An 18351-nucleotide genomic window follows, 5' to 3' on the forward strand; every position below is an offset into this window, starting at 1 on the left:
AATAATTAAATAAGAAAATTACTGTGATTTATGGAAAGAAACTGATGATTAATTCAGATAGAAGATTTCGAGAGCTTCGTTTTGATATGCTGCACGCCCGAATCGGAGTTCGATAACGCCCTCGTTCTTGTGTTTGATTCTCGGGAACGTATCGGTTTTCTCGGGTTTTTCTCTGTATTTACAGTGTTTTAACTGGTTGCAAATGAATAAACGGAATAAACGAAATAAGAAATAGGCTATTTATATTTATGGAATATTGGATCGTTCTGGATCGTTTTGGATCATTAAATTAGTTGCTTAGCCGCTAAGTAACTGCAATAACGATCCGATTCAATACCAAAATTGGATAATTATCAAAACCGAGCTTTTTATAAAACACCATATACGAAAATAATGTAATAATATCCCGTCTCTCGAAAATACGGGTTTTTGTCGATTACCGAAATGATTATCGTATCGAAAATATTGCGCCGGGCCACGCACGGTTCAAACCGTAATCCGGATCGAAAAAGTCAAAACACGGAAAATGTCCGGAATTACCAGATTAGGTTAGGAAAGAGTTTTCGGAAGAGTTTCGGGTTGTAAAAACGCAAAACGGTTGAAGTCGGACGATTCCCGGCTTTATAAAATAATTTTGGTAATTATTCAGAAAATAATTAATAATTCATAAATTAATATAAAATCATCTAACAGTCCAAAAATTACCAAAAAAAATATCACAATTATCTATATTTTATTCTGGACATATAATAATTCAAATACTCAAATAATATCACATCTAAACATCCAAACATCAATTCCACTTATCAGATAATTCACCAAAATTCACATAAAATCACATAAATAATTCCAAATAATTATAATAATAATATTTGAAAATATGGGATATTACAAAGAGACATCCAGAACTTTTGGAATTGGGCTTCAGCTACCTTGAGGAACAAGAGCCAGAGCCAAATGAGGGTTTATCCATTATTCATAAACCCCACTTTTGGGAGAGCCCGACTAATTATTCTCGGGAAATCTATAGAGCATAGGCCTATAATATTGGAGTTAAGGACAAGGGGTATCAATATCATCACCTTCCCCGCTGAAAAAGTCCTCATACTTTGTATTCAATGGTTGGATATGGGTTTCTTGATATTTACCTGATGGTTGTGGGTTCTTTTGAATTTACCCGTTGGCTGTGGGTTTCTTGGTATTTACCTGTTGGATGTGGGTTTCTTGGACTTCACCCGCAGGCTATGGGATGGTTTGGCATATACTTGCTAGAAGCAGGTTCTTTGGTATTCACTTCTTGGTTGTAGATTCATTGATATTCTACCTATAATTGGATGGGTATGCACTGGCATTCACTTATGGCTACTGGTAAATAAACAAGTATGGATTCCTTAAAAGGCGAAGTTGGAGGTATGTCTTTCAATCGTTGAATTCACCCCTCACAACAACTTTGTACGGACATGTAAGTCTAATCTTATGACTTCCTATAATTTTATGCATTGGATATACATTGAATGATTATGGTTGATTATGTGGCTGGATATTTGATATTCTATGCATCATACTTTATGTGATTTACTTGTGTTCTTCGTTTAGGGGGATACTAGTGCTTCGTGGTACGAATGCCACGGGATATTAAAACTGTGATAAAAAAGGATTTAGGATTTTAAGACATTTAGAGGGTACCACATTGGAGATGCTTACGCGTAGCCCAAAAATTTGCTTACCTAGGAAGAACATGTAGTAGGATATTACACCTATCTAATTTTTTGTTCAGGCTAACTATTTTGAAAGGCGAATATGTATAGAGGGATGGATAGTTGGACCCTAGGGTATGCGCATGAATTTCTATGTGTGCATGCCTGATTGCCTAGTTGTTAATGTAATATGGATTCTTATATGTGTATGTCTGATTATCTAGCTGGTGCTATAACGTGGTTTGAGAACTAGCAAGTAGCACATCTTCTATGATTTACAACATGACAGTATTTGCTAAGTTGAAATATATGCATGAACACTGATAGGCGTATCTTTGGATACAATGGTTGATGCGCTTAAAATGTGTATACATGGGAATGTGTGGCATGAATTTGATGTTTTACGTGTACATATGTGAACATGTAGTATGGGATTATCATGGAACATTCTAAACTCTGAGCTAGCTAACATGTTTGGAGGCATTCACAATATCCATAGAAAGTAGGTTTCTTAACATGTTTAAGGTTTAGACCGGAGAAGGATGTCATATGAGGTAGGGAATCTGTTGGCTCAGGGGGTATATCAACTCTTTGATACCCCACCACAGAAGGGCTAATATGATGGAAAATGGGCCTTTATCAATGGAACACCCCGGAAGAGGCTTAATTGCATTAATTTCCATGGATTAAACCCTGGTCTACATTGAAATGAGATAAGCCATACTCTCATGCTTTTACATGTTCAATATCATGCATATTTTATGTGTATATTTGGAAATTAATTATACCCCATATCTCTTATTTTGCCCTATATGTGGACATATTTCTCTTAATATGCATACCGTATATTCTCAAGGAATAAAACTTACAAGGGTTTACATGTGTGGGGGTATTTTATTTTATATATTTCCTTACATTATGCATGGGGTTTCAAAATATTTTTAAATTTATTGACCGAAGCTTTCAAGCAGATACCTAGGCACGCTATATTCTTCATAATGTAACCACTTGGAAGGACAATAGCAACAACTGATGGGTATCTACATGGCCTTCCCTTGGTCTCTCCTTCGCTAAACTTAAATAGCCCCATGGAATATAGGCAGGTCGAAAAAGTCCCATATCACATGGGAAGGATTTGAAAGTCCCATATTACATGGGCAGAATTTAAGTCCCACAAACACTGGGCATCAATGAAAAACTAAACAATATATTAAGAGGCCAGGTGAAAGAACCATGAAAGCCTCTGAAAATTGTGGCTTTGTCTTGAAAAGTGCATTCGCCAAGGTTCAGCCTGATTGCTGAAGCAACAACGAATATGGATATTTATATAAAATCATCCACGCTTTCATCTGCTTACTTGCATTCTACATGTATGGGTTTCATGCATTATATATAAGAGCTGTTTAGCTCGTGCTACTAATCACTCTTTTTAAGTTATCTTGGCAGCCCAAGATTATGGATATATGAAGCCTATTTGAAATAACAGGAGTTTCTGGGATTCATTCATAAAGGATTATAACCTAAAGATCGACTTCACAAGGAAAATGGATATCTTGGAAGGTTAATGCATGACTTTTGGGTAAATGGCTGAAAGCCATAGGATATAGCTGAAAAGGACAGGAAGTCCTAGATTGGAACTGGCATGGGAATAGGTGGTCTGAAGTGTATTCAATAATTTTATTTAAGGATTCAGATTGAGGTACATATGTTGAGGCATTGTGTTTCCTGTTTTTTACACCGAGTTAGCTCATGTAAGCTTGGAAGCAAAATGTGCAAGTTATGTATTTCTCTGAGAAGGGTAACAAATGATTAAACTCTGTGCTATATAGGTTCCTCTTGCATTCAATTGCTTAGAGGAACCAGGGGGTAGTTGTTGTGCCTAAAATCAGCCTTGGGCCGGATTTATGGGCCATAGAGGGATTAAATGAATTGACATATTGGATTGGGTTTTCTGGATGGCAAAGTAGGGGTATTGGACCCGAATGGATTACTATGGTGGGGGTATAGGGAAAATGGTGATTGCCTGTCGGAAGGGGTATTAGCAAGGGGGAACTAGAAGCATACTTAGTGGATGCCTAATACCCCAGGGTCTCTGTAATGTGCTAAGACATCAGGGTATTCGGAGAAGGGCACTTAACTGGGCTATTCTGATAATGGTAAGAGGCCTGTAGAAGCAGTGTTCTAGTTAGAAACGAACTCTACAATGGGACAACAAGATGGATACGACTTCTAACAACTTACAGCTACTTATAAACGGATTTATATGATATATGTATGGAATATACATATATTTGATGGATAAACACAATAATATCAAAGATAAATAAGGATTAGTGGCTTATTAGAAGTAGAACTCTTTGGATTAAGCCTAAACCTAGTTGGATAAGGCTTGGAAGCTATTATGGGCTTAGTAAAATGTGGATAGCCCATCATGGAGGAGTCCTAAGAATATAAAACTACATATGAACTTGATTCCTATAAATATAGGATATGTAGGCCATTTGCAGAGGTTGGACACTCGTTTTCTCTACCAAAACATACAGCGGAGCTCTCACGAGACCTATTCCGGGCACCCCCACGGCTGAGTAGGAATTACTCCGCCACCACGCTCTGAATCCTTGCAAATTCAGTCCAAATACAGCCACAAACACCTCCCGCTTTCGGCAGATCAGGCGTATTCAGCTTTTCACAATACGCCCGATTTCCGGCTTAAATCTCCGCGATTATTCCGTTATTCCAACAACAACTTCCCCGAATGTTACCAAATTCCTCTCACAACAATTACTAAAACATACTGAAAACCAGAAGCAGATGGTGCCAGAAGCAACTAATTCAAATATTAACCTTAAAGAATCCACTATAAATCGCTTAAAAACTTGTTCTAAATTGCAGAAAAACGTCTACTAAAATTGCTTAAACTAGTATAACTCCTTTTAGTGTGGAACACAAACACAATTTACTCAGAGAAGATGAAAAACTGTCGTACCAAAAAGATATGCATCCTTGCATATCAAGCTTTAAATCAAGTAAACATGCAGGTGCACTATTAAAAAAAGCATCGCGAGTGCAAGAAATAGCTCAAATAAATTGGTTTCTTGACAAGGTTGGGAGAAAAGAGATTCTGCAAGGTCAGCAAGAACAGATGTACACCAAGGACGGGAAATAAATTGACAGGTTTAAATCCCATGGATAATGCCAGGTTTAAATTAGCCTGCTCAATGGAACTAGCTACCGGTTTCAATATATTAAAACCCTTAACTAAACAGTGATATATGGCTATCAATTTCCCAATCAGGATATAGCACCTTGAAATTCGGCAATCCAAACAGCCTTTAAGAGACTAGGTGTTCCAAACATACCAGTAAAGAATTACTAAATTGTTAATGAAAATATTAACAAAAAACACCATGATGATCTTGGAGAAAATCAATATCAACAATGAGCCAAACCTGCCATGGTGGCGCTATCAACTGAAACATGGATATTTGCATAATAAACGGATCTTCAAAAGATATTAGTTCCCGGATCCAATAACCATGTTTGGATCGACAAAATAACTTGTAACGAGTCAAAGAATATTTGTTTGTCACTGGTAGATGATACATAGAGATGCGGACCCCTCCCACCCTCATCATTACACGTGAGACTCTCATCAGATAGTTGCACAAGTGTCTACAAGCATTTGTATCTCACCCCGAAGAGGAAGCATCAAGTAAAGCGTCGAATCCTTTTGAATGTTATAATCTGCTAATGTTAAGATAATCGATAGTGTCTGGGCATTGAACCTCCAAAGTGATGGTCATGCCAGAAAAAGTTTTCACAAAACTTTGCATTTCAACACGGACTGAAAACATTAAATGGAGGGTTGATTCCTTCGTAATGTTGTAATCAGCCAAGGTACGGCCATCCTCAACCAGTTTACTGGAAAAGAACAGACGTTGAAGATGTGGAGGAATTAGCCTTAACAATTTCAACTGTATCACATCTTTCAACATCAAGGGTGATGGTTCTTCCCGAAAGTTCTTAACAAATATCTGCACACTGCCACTGAGGCAACGTACCAAGCGAAGTATCGACTTTGTCTCAATATTATAATCTGCCAAGGTACGGCCATTCTCGAGCCATTTACCAGCAAAGATCAGCCTCTGATGATCCATTGGAATTCCTTCCTTATCCTGAATCTTAGTCTTAATATCGTAAATTGTGTCAGATCTTTTAGCTCCAAAATCTATGACTCCTCCAACAAGGTTCCGCACAAGTACTTGCATGCTGTCAGCAAGGCAGCAAACCAAAAGGAGTACTGAATCCTGCTGAATGTTATATTTGGTCAAGGTACGGTGATTCTCAAGCTGTTCATCAGCAAAGATCAGCATCTGATGATCCACATGTATTCCTTCCTTGTCCTGAATCTTAACCTTAATATCAAATATTGTGTCAGATCTTTCAACTTCTAGGGGAATGATTTTACCATCAAGGTCGATAAAAACTTGCATTCGGCCACCGAGATTGTGAAGCAGGAGGAGTATTGACTCGCCCTGAATGTTATAATCAGCAAGAGTACGGGCATTCTCTAGCCGATTTACACCAGAGATCAGCATCTGCTAGTCTGGGAGGATGCCTTCCTTGTACCGAATCCTAGACTTAACATTGTCAATAGTGTTAGAACTTTTAACCTCAAGAGTGATGATCTTGCCTGTTAGAGATTTAACATAGATTTGCATCCCTCCTCTGAGACGGAGGACCAAATGGACGGTTGATTCCTTTTGAATATTATAATCATCCAAGGTGCAACTGTCCTCTAGTTGTTTCCCAGCAAAGATCAACCTCTGCTGATCTGGAGGGATACCCTCCTTGTTCTGGATCTTAGTCTTAACATTGTCTACAATGTCTGAGTTTTCAACCTCGAGAGTAATAGTCTTTCCCGTAAGAGTTTTAACGAATATTTGCATCTGCCTGATTAGCAAAAAATGACCAAAAAAATTAGGGACTACAAACCAAATAGCAATATAAAGTGGCACATGCCATCATGGCCCTTCAATGGATCGGATTTGACCGGATCGACCTAAATCCATATCCATTTAATTTTTCGGATTTGGATTCGGATTCGGATCGGCTCCGGATTTTTTATAAGCCGATCCATATCCGGATCTGTTCGGATCACGGATTTCGGACGGATAGCCGCTCCATTTATGTATATTTATTTTTTAACTTAAATTATTACAATATGTATCTAAAATTGACAATTCCGAAAAATATTAAAATACAAATGGAATACAACGAAGTCCAAACATAAATTACGAACTAAAATTCGCTTTTTGAAACAAATATACTATTCAGTTGTACAATATTTTTATTTAACAATAAAAAAAAATTGATGTTGCAAAATGAAAGTATTACATGAATTGAGATTTGGCTTATACGGCTCTAAGAGGTAAAAGAATCAGGGTTATAAATATGGACTGGACTATAGAGACTAAACCAAACGAAATATAAATATGGGATTTGACTCGAGGATAATACGTTTAAAATTAGAATTATTAAAAAATATTTTTAGTACATTATATATATATATATATATATATATATACCGGATCGGGTTATTAACGGATCAGATCGACTTAAATTCATATCCGCTCTATTTATAATCGAATTTTTCTTATCGGATCGGATCTCAGATCGGATTTTTAATAGGTCAATCATATTCACTAAAATGACTACGGATCGGATCGGGTCGGATCGGATTTTCGTTCCATTGACATGCCTAACACCATGCACAAAAAACACATCGAATTAATCATTGCGAAAGTGGCACATAAACTTCCATCAATCTATGAATTGTAATTTAAGAGAGCACACAAACTATAATGTTATGAACCAATAAGTCAATATCAAATTAAGTGCATAAGATCAAATTTGTATATAATGTTATGAACACACAAGTCAATAGCAAATCAAGTTCATGTTCTCTTAAGATAAAAGTTATTGTAACAAAATCAACTGCGGTAGCATCAATTGTGTCAAATATAATCATAAATTAAATTACAGTGCTAAACTACCGAGCGGGGTTTTCAATTGTGCACAATATCATGACATGCTGATCAGCATTTCACAATCAAGTCATTGGAATTGGGTCTTGAACAATAACGAACTATAGCTGACCTACTGCCGGGCGCCACATTTCTCTATGACACTTACATTTAAAGATCGGCAGAACCGGTAGATATTGCCTGAGAGCGACTGCATAGCCTAATTGTTAAATGGCTTATACTTTATGGTTTCATATTGGAGTTTGACTCTGGCTCACCAGAAATAAAATTTAATACAACAATGTCGGAAACTTAGGGTCTCGTCAGGTCTTGAAAGTTGGTAGATTTTTTTGGCCCCGGGTGATATTAGATAATTGGTGAAAAATCTTTGTTATATAATATTTCAGGCTCAAAAGTTTTTTCAAGAATATGATTGATAAAACTTGTGTGAATAAGAAACAAGTGTGTCGGTGTGTATTTATGCATATGGAAGTAAGAAACAATGTAAGAAAAATAAATTCTTGTCTTACTTATATGAAGCTTGAATAAGTAGATAAGAGAGTACTGGTTATACACATTATTATTTGCTCACTACGTTTTATACAGTATCGCTACAGTGTCGTTACAGTACAAGCTTGGGGACAAAGTTGTGGTGACGTCATGGCCATGACGTCATTGTTGTGAAGTCATTACTTTAACACACCCCTCAAACTCAAGATGGTCTATACACCAAGTTGAGTTTGGAAACATAATGACGAAAACTTCCAGGAGAATGAGATTTCGTAAAAATATCTGCAGCATTGTCTATGCTAGGGACACTACGAAGATGAACCGTGCCTTTTGTAACTTGTTGACGTGTGAAATGACAATCAATCTTTATATGTTTAGTTCGCTCGTGAAGGACATCACTGTGAGCAATATCCATGACACTTTTACTATCACAGTAGAGAGGAGTGGCCGGAGAGCGCGTCCCACTCATATCTTCAAGTAACCATTGTAGCCAAATTAACTCCCGTGTGGTGTCTGCAAGTGCTCGATATTCTGATTCTGCACTTGATTTGGAGACAAATGATTGTTTCTTACTTCGCCAAGAAATGAGGGAGTCACCAAGAAAGAAACAGAATCCTAGTAGAACATCTGGTAGTAGGATCACCACCCCAATCAGCATCAGAGTATCCATGCAACTCAATAGAATAGTTATATGAATAATGTAGTCCATGAAATATGGTTCCCTTGACATAAGGAAGTATGTGAATAACAGCTGTATAGTGAGGAGTGCGAGGAGCTGCCATGAATTGACTTACAATGTGAACAACATGAGCAATATCTGGACGAGTGACAGTGAGATAAATTAAACTCCCAACCAACTGACGATATAGTGTAGGATTTTGAAGTAGTTCCCCATCCTCAACATTAAGTCTTGCCTCGTATTCTAAAGGAGTATATGCAATTTTTGTGTCAATAAGTCCAGATTTCAACAAAAGATCTAATGCGTACTTGACTTGAGAGAGAGTGTAGCCACTAGGGACCAATGAGACCTCAAGACCCAAGAAGTAGCTTAACGAACCAAGATCTTTCATTTCAAATTGTTGACTCAGAAATTATTTTAGTTCATAAATACCAATGATATCATCTCCAGTAATGATCATATCATCCACATATAGAAGAAGTAACACAATTCCTCGTTCAAATCGTCGAATGAATAATGCATGATCGTATGGACTGGAGGAGAATCCCAGTTGTTGAACCACTTTGCTAAATTTTTCAAACCATGCTCGTGGTGCTTGTTTAAGACCATAAAGAGCCTTGTTAAGTTTGAGCACCTGATTTGGAGAATGAAAGAACCCTGGAGGAGGTTTTAGGTAAACTTCCTCATGAAGGTCTCCATTAAGAAAAGCATTCTTGACATCCATTTGCCACATATCCCAATATTTTGATGCTCTAACTGCAAGTAAACTTCTAACAGATGTGAGGCGAGCAACCGATGCAAAAGTTTCCTCATAATCAATACCATACTCTTGTGTAAAACCTCTAGCAACAAGACGAGTTTTATATCGATCAATAGAGCCATCAGATTTTGTCTTGATTCTATAGATCCATCGACAACTCACCGTTGTTTTTCCAGGAGGCAAAGTCACCAAATCCCAAGTGTTAGTTTTCTCTAATGTTTGGAGTTCATCTGCCATTGCTTTCTGCCAAAAAGGTTTAACACTAGCCTCGCTATATGTTTGAGGCTCATGTAACAATTGTATAGCAGAATAAACATGATAATCAGTAAGTCGAATAGAAGGCTGTCTTACCCGTGTAGAACGAAGAATAGGCTCAGCTGAAGGTGATGGTAGAATAAGAGGCTCAACATTAGAATCCTCAGACTGAACTTCTGTTGGAGGAACATTAGTAGATGAGGATGGTTGTATGAGCTCGTTTGAAAGATCTGTTGGAATTGTGTTTGAGGATGTTGATGAGTCTAGACATTCGTCACTGGGATGTAGATCAACAAAAGGATCTGTAAAGTGATAAATGCTAGAAGAAGTGTTGATTTTAAAATCTGACATAGATGCAAACATGTTGTGCTCCCAAAATACCACATTTCGAGAGACTCGTAGTCGTTGAGAGATAGGATCCCAACAACGATATCCTTTCTGACCACTACCATAACCAATAAAATAACAAAGACGTGAACGAGGTTCTAGTTTTGTTCTTTCATGTGGAGGGAGAAGAACAAAACATGCAAAACCGAAAACCTTAAGAGTATCATATAAGGTGGTTCTTCATATAATTTTTCATAAAGAGACACATTATCTGTGACTGGAGAGGTAATCATGTTTATTGTATGAACAACAGTCAATGCAACTTCACCCCAAAAGTATTTTAGACATGAAGAATAAATGAGAAGAGCTCGAATTGTGTCAAGAATGTGTCTATATTTTTGTTCGGCACGACCATTTTGTTGTGATGTGTATAGGCACGAGCTTTGTGCAAGAGTACCATATGATGCCAAAAATTTTGTAAGTTCTGACTCTTTGTATTCTTTTGCATTGTCGGCACGAAAAAGTTTGATTTTCTTTTTGAATTGAGTTTCGATCATAGTGGCAAAATTTTTATATGTTTCTCCTAATTCCGATCGATTTTTCAAAATGTATATCCAAGTGTATCGAGAGAAATCGTCAACAAATATCACATAGTATCTAGACCCCCCCATAGTGGGAGTTGGTGAGGGACCCCAAATATCAGAATGTATAAGATCAGAAATAGTTGATGATTTTTTATAATGAATAGGAAATGGAAGAACATGTTCTTTTGCTAGCTTACATGACATACAATCAATAATGTTTGCATTTACACTACCTCGATGACCACTAGAAACAAGACTACATAAAGGAGAAGTTGAAAGATGTCCTAACCGAGAATGCCAGATGCTGGTTGTAGATGAAACTTAACCAACTACATTAGTGGAGGGAGATATTGATGTAGGAAGATGAAGTGAAGTGAGCTCAAACAACCATCCATATATCCTGTCCCAAGAGTTTCTCTAGTATGAGGATCCTGTACATAACAACCAGAAGAGGTAAAGATAATGTCAAAACCGAGATCACATAATTGACTAATAGAAATAAGATTAAGTGAAAGATTAGAAATAAAGTATGAGTTAGGAAGAGAAAGATCTTCTGCGGATACAGTTCCATTATGTGCCACTTTCATTGTAGATCCATCGGCAGTTTGAATATTTGGAAGGTATAAATTCTGTGTTTTCGTGGTAAATACGGATGGATCATTTGTTATGTGATTGCAGCATATAGAATCAAAATACCAAGAAGTACCTGAAGTGATAGAGAATACAGTGGAGGGGGAGTTGGCTTTCTAGTAAAACCTGTCGGAGCAAGGACTCAAGCTCGCTTGCAGATGTGGTTGGTTCAGTTTCTGATGTAGATTCAGAGGTTGCAGCATCGGAAGAATGAGAGAACTTGTTTGGGCGAAATGATGATTTTTTCTTGCAAAACTGAATGGAGTAATGTCCTTTTTAATGACAATGTTGGCATGTGTGATTGTGAAGTGCAACGCAATCCTTAGTTACATGTCCATTTTGACGATAAAACCTACAAAATATTTTGTCAGAAGTAGATGTTGGAGGTACTTCTAGGACAATATCAGTCGTGGGACTGATTTTACCGATGCCAAGTCGTGTTTTCTCAGAAATAAGTTTAGTTAAGTTAAGGCACTCTCCAGCAGTGGCGGACGCAGAAAAGTTTTTTAGGGGGGTCCGGAAAATTTTTCGTGCCAAATTTTTTAGCGTAAATTTTTTTATTTTCATTAAATTTCGGGAAAATTAAAAAAAACATAATAAAAAATGATAATATTCTAAAAATAGTTTCTATGCATCACCCCTATCATCCTTCGAATATCTAACATATATAAATTAGAAGACTAAGGGGGAGGAAAAAACTAAGACTGAGGAAAAAAATAAGGAAAACAAATGAATGCAGAAGTCTAGAAGAGCATATGACAAGAAGGGGTTTCGAACCCTGGTGTCCGGTGAAAATAACACTACTTAAAACCATCCAACCTACATCAACTAGTCATGCATTGAGCCTACTACACTGAATATATTTAGAAATTTAGGGGGGGCCAGGGACCCCCCCTGGACCCCCCCCCCCAGATCCGCTTCTGCTCTCCAGAGTAGGCAGCGGAACACGGTGGAGGAGAGCAGCTCTAACTGGTTCAAAATCTTGAGTAAGAGCCATTAAGAATTGAATGAGCCGTTGTTGATCACGGTAAGAGTGATAAAGTGTTGCATCCTCTGTATGTAACCATTTTGGTTCAGATAGTGTTAACTGATCCCAAAGTGCTTGAATTTGAGATAGAAAATCAGCTACCGATTGACCAGATGCTTCTTTCTGTTTACTCATAGATCCCATAATTTGATACTGGTGTGCAAGATCCGATGTAGTATACCAAGATGCCAGCAAATCCCAATTTTTTTTGCAGTCTCAAAATTTCCAAACTGCAAATTGATTTTAGAAAGAGAAGTGTTTCTAAAGAATGTAATTACTTGATGATTTTTGAAATCCCACTCTTCAATGCGATCTTTGAACTTTGATTCAAGTTCATCCTTCTCTTTATTTGGAATAGTAAAATCCCCATTTACATAGCGCCAAATTCTTTTTCCTTTGAGAAAACTTCTCATAGCTTGAGACCAAGCTAATTAGTCGAAGCCATTTAAAATTGTTTGAATAGGTTCATTATAGGTTTTAGGTTTAAAGTGTAATTATTATAAACTATAAGGACAGGTTTATAAATAGCAAGAAATTCTGAGACTGTATTGAAAATGGGCTAATATATGTGGTACTTATTTGTAATTTAATTAAAAAATTAAACTACAAGCTCTGTATCAAATATAAAGCATATGTGTCTCAGCAGAGATATATGTGATATAAATTGATAAATTTGATTATTTGAGTTTAGTGTTACCACGGGCTAGATGATGATGACTTGGCAGAGAAGAACCAGGGATGACTCTTCAGCCTGAAAACTCGAGAGGATGGCCCGAAAACTTGTGACCGGAGAGAGAAAAAGTGGCCGGAATTTTTGACGGAGGTTCGTCGGAGAATGAATAGAGGCTTCCGGAGTTGATGTGCTCCCTTGTAACAAGAGCAAAACTTTGGTTTGGCAAGTCATTGAGTTGGTTTGTCAAAGCGTAACTAGATGAGTTGACTCATCAAAGCGTAGCTTGCTGAGTTGACTCGTTGGTGGTTTATGATGGTTGATGTTTCCCAAAGTGTGCTTGTAATCAGTGGAAGCTTCACTTACGAGGTTTTCTGGGTTCTTTTATATTGAACAAAGCCAGGAACCTTGACTGCAGAGGAGAACCCACTAACTGTTTGATTAAATCTCGCAGAGAGTTGGCTCCTCAAAATGATTGTCGAAGCAGTTGGAAATGTCCGGAAATGATGCAGGTAAGGAGCATAAAGCTCTGATACCATGATAAAACTTGTGTGAATAAGAAATAAGTGTGTCGGTGTGTGTTTATGTAGATGGAAGCAATAAATAGTGTAAGAGAAATAAACTCTTGTATTGCTTATATGAAGCTTGAATAAGTATATAAGAGAGTACTGATTATATACACAAAACTACTTGCTCACTACGTTTTCTACAGTAACGCTACAGTGATGCTACAGTGTCGCTACAGTAACAATCTTGGGGACCAAGTTGTGGTGACGTCATGGCCTTGTCGTCATTGCTGTGAAGTCATTACTTTAACAATGATCAATTTATTTCATTATTTGACATCAGAAGATACAAGACACTATGTTGTAACTGTAATCTAAAAGTGTAAAAAAGAGAAGTAGGGTGAATAATCCTTGGACAGTGGAGAACAAGTGGTGAGTAGCTGAAGCAAGTATTACGAGACGGAATATTCAAACAGGAGTACACAATAAAACTACAATTACATGAGTGTATTTTTACGGGGGAGGTAAGTTGAGTGTAATTGCAAGTTGCCACACTTTCCCGCTTTTATAGCAATTTCAATAGAGCCAATTTGGGTCTCTGTGAATTTTTTTTATGAAAATTGGGTTCTTTCTTTTTGCTTTTTGACTCTTGAGCGGGCCCGGTTCTAAAAATGGTATAGGCGGTGATTAGATATTAGGGTTTAATGTTATAATACAGGGATTGGTGATTAATTTTATAATTTTTTCATTGTCCGTGATGAAATTAAATGATCAATAACTTTAAAAATGATTAAATTAAAAAAAAATAACAAATTATAGATAATGAAGCTTATGTATGGAATATGGAATGAGAATGTTTACCGATTTAATTAATGATTTACCTATTATATTTTTGTAATACTAAAATTAAAAAGTAATTCTATATTAATAATAATTTTTAAATATAACCGATTATTAATTCGATTAAATTTTGTCTAGTCGATTAAATATTAGGACCGCCCTGTCCGTTTCTTGCAACATGGACTGTCATTAGTTACTTTGAAAAGTTGATTTAATATGCAAAATCTCACAAAATACCAAACAAGTAGTGATGGGAATAACCCCCGACCCGTTTGTTCCCGATCCGATCCCAGCCCCGAACACATCGGTATTTCGAGGATTTTTTCGGGTTCGGGTTGGGGAGCGGGGAGTTTTTTTTTAAAAAAATCAGGGATCAGGGCGGGGACGGGTTTTAGTGCAGCCCCGCCCCGATCCGACCCGCCCCAATACCCGAACCCCGATTTATCCCCGCCCTGATCCCCGCTTTATACCCATTTCCATGATACATTATACATTATATTAAAAAGATGGGACTACAGGAATTTGAACCTGCGTACTTCTTTTTTATTTGCTCTTCCCTTACCCATGTGCTACTAATGCATCTGATGGACAACCTTTAAAATCTAATAATGAACTTGATGTCTATTAAAGTAGACAAACCTATACATTCCATATTTATATAATATATTAAACATATCTATACTATATTATAATAGATGAAACATTAAAAGTTTGGTAGTCGATCGATCGGTATTTGGTGAAATTACTTAATTACCCTTAGTTAATTATTTTAATTCTAATTATTGGGTGGATTAATTCTAATTCTAATTGATATTGAAGTCAACTTCCTCTATTATTTTACCAATTTCAATTTTATTTTATATCTAATTCTATATCATTATAATTTATATTAAATTCAACTTCTTCTACCAATTTATATTTCAATTCATACCGAGTTCTATATTCTTCTAATTTATTATTTCGGGCTAAATTAATAAGCAAACTAAATATAATTAGTAAGATTTAATGAATATGTCATGTGAATCGGGTTAAGATAAAATAATAATAATATAAGTCCTCCTAAAAATTTATACAAATGAAATTGGATAAATAAAATAATATATTTTATTATCCAGGATAAAAAAAATACATTATACAATTGCTTCGGACTAACACAAAACTAAAATAAAAATACAATTCGACAAAAAAATATAATAATATATAGTAATTATTCAGTCTAAAACAAAATTATCTTATTGATCCATACTTAAAAAAAATAAACTAAAAATAATTAGTTTGATTTGGTCGGTATATTGGACATCAGGCTAAAATAAAATAATATAAACAACTGCTCTGAGATAAATTAAATTAATATTAGACTAAGTATAATTCGTATCCTATTGATGTGAACTAAAAATCAAATTTTAATTAAAACATAAATATTACTTTTTATTAGGTAATGAATTACACACAGGGGGGTGGGGTGAATGTGTTTTTATGTTTTTGTACTTTTCTTGAACTGTTTTTGGTTGAACAAAGTAAATAAAATCTTGTAGTGAAATGTGTTAATACAGAAATTAAATATGCAATAATAAAGAACACAATTCTTTCAAAACTCACTTAATTTTATATTAAAATTAAAAAAATTTTGCTACAAAATTTCTAGGCTCTTTGTTGATAAAGAGCTTAGCTTTTATCTTGAGAGAATACAAGATTTTTGATCTGAATTGTTACCCTTAACTAAAGGACCAATGTTAACTTTATAATTTAGTTAACTGCTGGTTTACACAGTGTACAATAAAACATGCTATTAACTTTAGTAAATTGTCACTTGTCATTTTCATTTTAAAAAAAGTGTATCTTCTATTTCTGGCTTAGCATATCTTAGCATCCTGTGTTTACTTTGATCTTCCTTTGTTAGTTGATCTTCACCCTTGATCTTGCACACTCTTCAAGCTGCTTTTTATAGACTTGTCAATCCAGCTGGTTGGATTGTTTGTTGATTGTAAATCTTGGATATTGAACTGGTCTGTAATTTTGTACTTTGAGATTTTACCTCGAGATCTCCATTTTGGTCTATAAAGAACTTGACATCTCGATAAGTATATTGGCTTATCAAGATCTCTAATACTCCATAGTTAATTTGACTTGTAGAGGTCTCTGAGTTCTCTATAAGAGAATTTGGCATGTCGAGATCTCTAGTCTTCATTTCTTCATTTTAACTTATCGATATCTCTGAGTTCTTTAGTGGTTTATTGACTTTTCGATAACTCAGAGTTCTCTAGTCAAATTTGACTTGTCGATAACACATAATTCTCTAGTAAATTTTGGCTTATCGATATCTTTGAGTTCTCTAGTGTAATTTGACTTATCGATAACTCAGATTTCTCTAATGAATGTTGACTTGTCGATAACTCTGAGTTCTCTAGTGAAGAAATGACTTATCGATATCTCCAATCTTCATGTCTTCAATTTGGCTTTTCGATATCTCTGTGAGTTCTCAATAAGCTATTCTGACTTCTCGATAAGTCATTTTGAGTTCTCAAGTGACTTCTCTATAACACTAAATCTGTGACTTGTAGAGATCTTTGACTTAGAATATTTTTATCCATACAGATTTATTTAACCCCAAGCTTCTTCATAATTCTTTTAAGGCATGATCTTCTTGATCTTCTTCCAGATAGAATCCTTAGGCTTGATACTGTTTAAAAAAAAGACTCCAGTCTTCTCTTTTATATTTTTACAGACTTTAAATGTTACAAGTACAAATGCAAACTAAGATTACAATACAACTTACTTAGGGTTGTCAATTTGACTTAGTCTTGTTTAAAGTACATGCATGTCTTACACAACAATCTCCCCCAATTTGTAAGAAGAATGCTTAACACAAATTCATGCCTGTTAACAAGACTAACCCCAAGTTAAAAAAATGGAAATTGAAATCAATACATAAAGCTTGATAGAATTACAACTTTTATACATTAGGAGATTTACAAAGTTTAATGATTACAAGTATCAGGTAAATACAGTTTTTGTATCTGCTTCCTCCCTAAGAACATCCTTCAAGTGATCAAGAATTTCCAGTTCTTCTATAATAGGTGTTCCACTTAGAGCTTCTACCAGTTTTTGTATTGCAACCTTTGGATAACCACTGTCGAGTAAATCAATCTTAAATCTTGAGAATCCACCGTCTTTGATGTTTAGAAATTTCCCATCCTTAGAGATTCTGCTCATTCCTTTGGCCTTGAGCTCTTCTGATCCATCTGTGAGAGAAAAAAGAACGAACGGATTCAACAATAAATTTTTTGAATTCAGAATCCAAATCAAACTTTGTTTGTACATCTCTATTTCTTCATCATACTTCCTCCTTCTTTCTTCAGATTCAGCCTCATTTCTTTTTATTATTTCCTCCCTTGTAATCAACCATTCAGTTACAACTTATCTCCATGCCCTTGTAGTAGTATCCTTGTCCTTTAGCAAACTTATCATTCTCTTAATTTCTGTGGGAGAAAGAGAATCCATTAAATCACAGCCAAGAAAGGTGAAGGACCCATCTTCATAATAAATTCTAACTTCCCTTAGAGATACAACCCGGACTATAACTATTTCTTCAGCTAAATGTTGGAAATAATCTTCATCTGAGATGCACCAATTTAAAGGTAGAAAGTCAGATTGCTTGAAACAGTTCCTGACGGCCCTTTCAGTGACTTCTTCTTTCTTTGTAAGCTTGTCTTTCTTAGTCTTTATCCCAACAGATTTGAGATTGACTTTTAGTGAAGGCTTGGCTAAAGGTAAGGTTGTGATTTTCTTGAGACTTGTCTGGCTTGTGGTAATTGGAATTTTTAGGAAAGAGTTAGCTGT

The 18351-nt window shown here is 35.8% G+C and overlaps 1 pseudogene; it reads right to left on the reverse strand.

Annotated features, from left to right (window-relative positions):
- Positions 1 to 5349: 5349 nt before the first annotated feature.
- Positions 5350 to 6655, reverse strand: LOC141661040 (polyubiquitin-like; annotated as a pseudogene).
- Positions 6656 to 18351: the final 11696 nt, after the last annotated feature.

This window comes from Apium graveolens, chromosome 5, assembly GCF_009905375.1.
Source record: "Apium graveolens cultivar Ventura chromosome 5, ASM990537v1, whole genome shotgun sequence".
Classification (NCBI taxonomy): Eukaryota; Viridiplantae; Streptophyta; class Magnoliopsida; order Apiales; family Apiaceae; genus Apium; species Apium graveolens.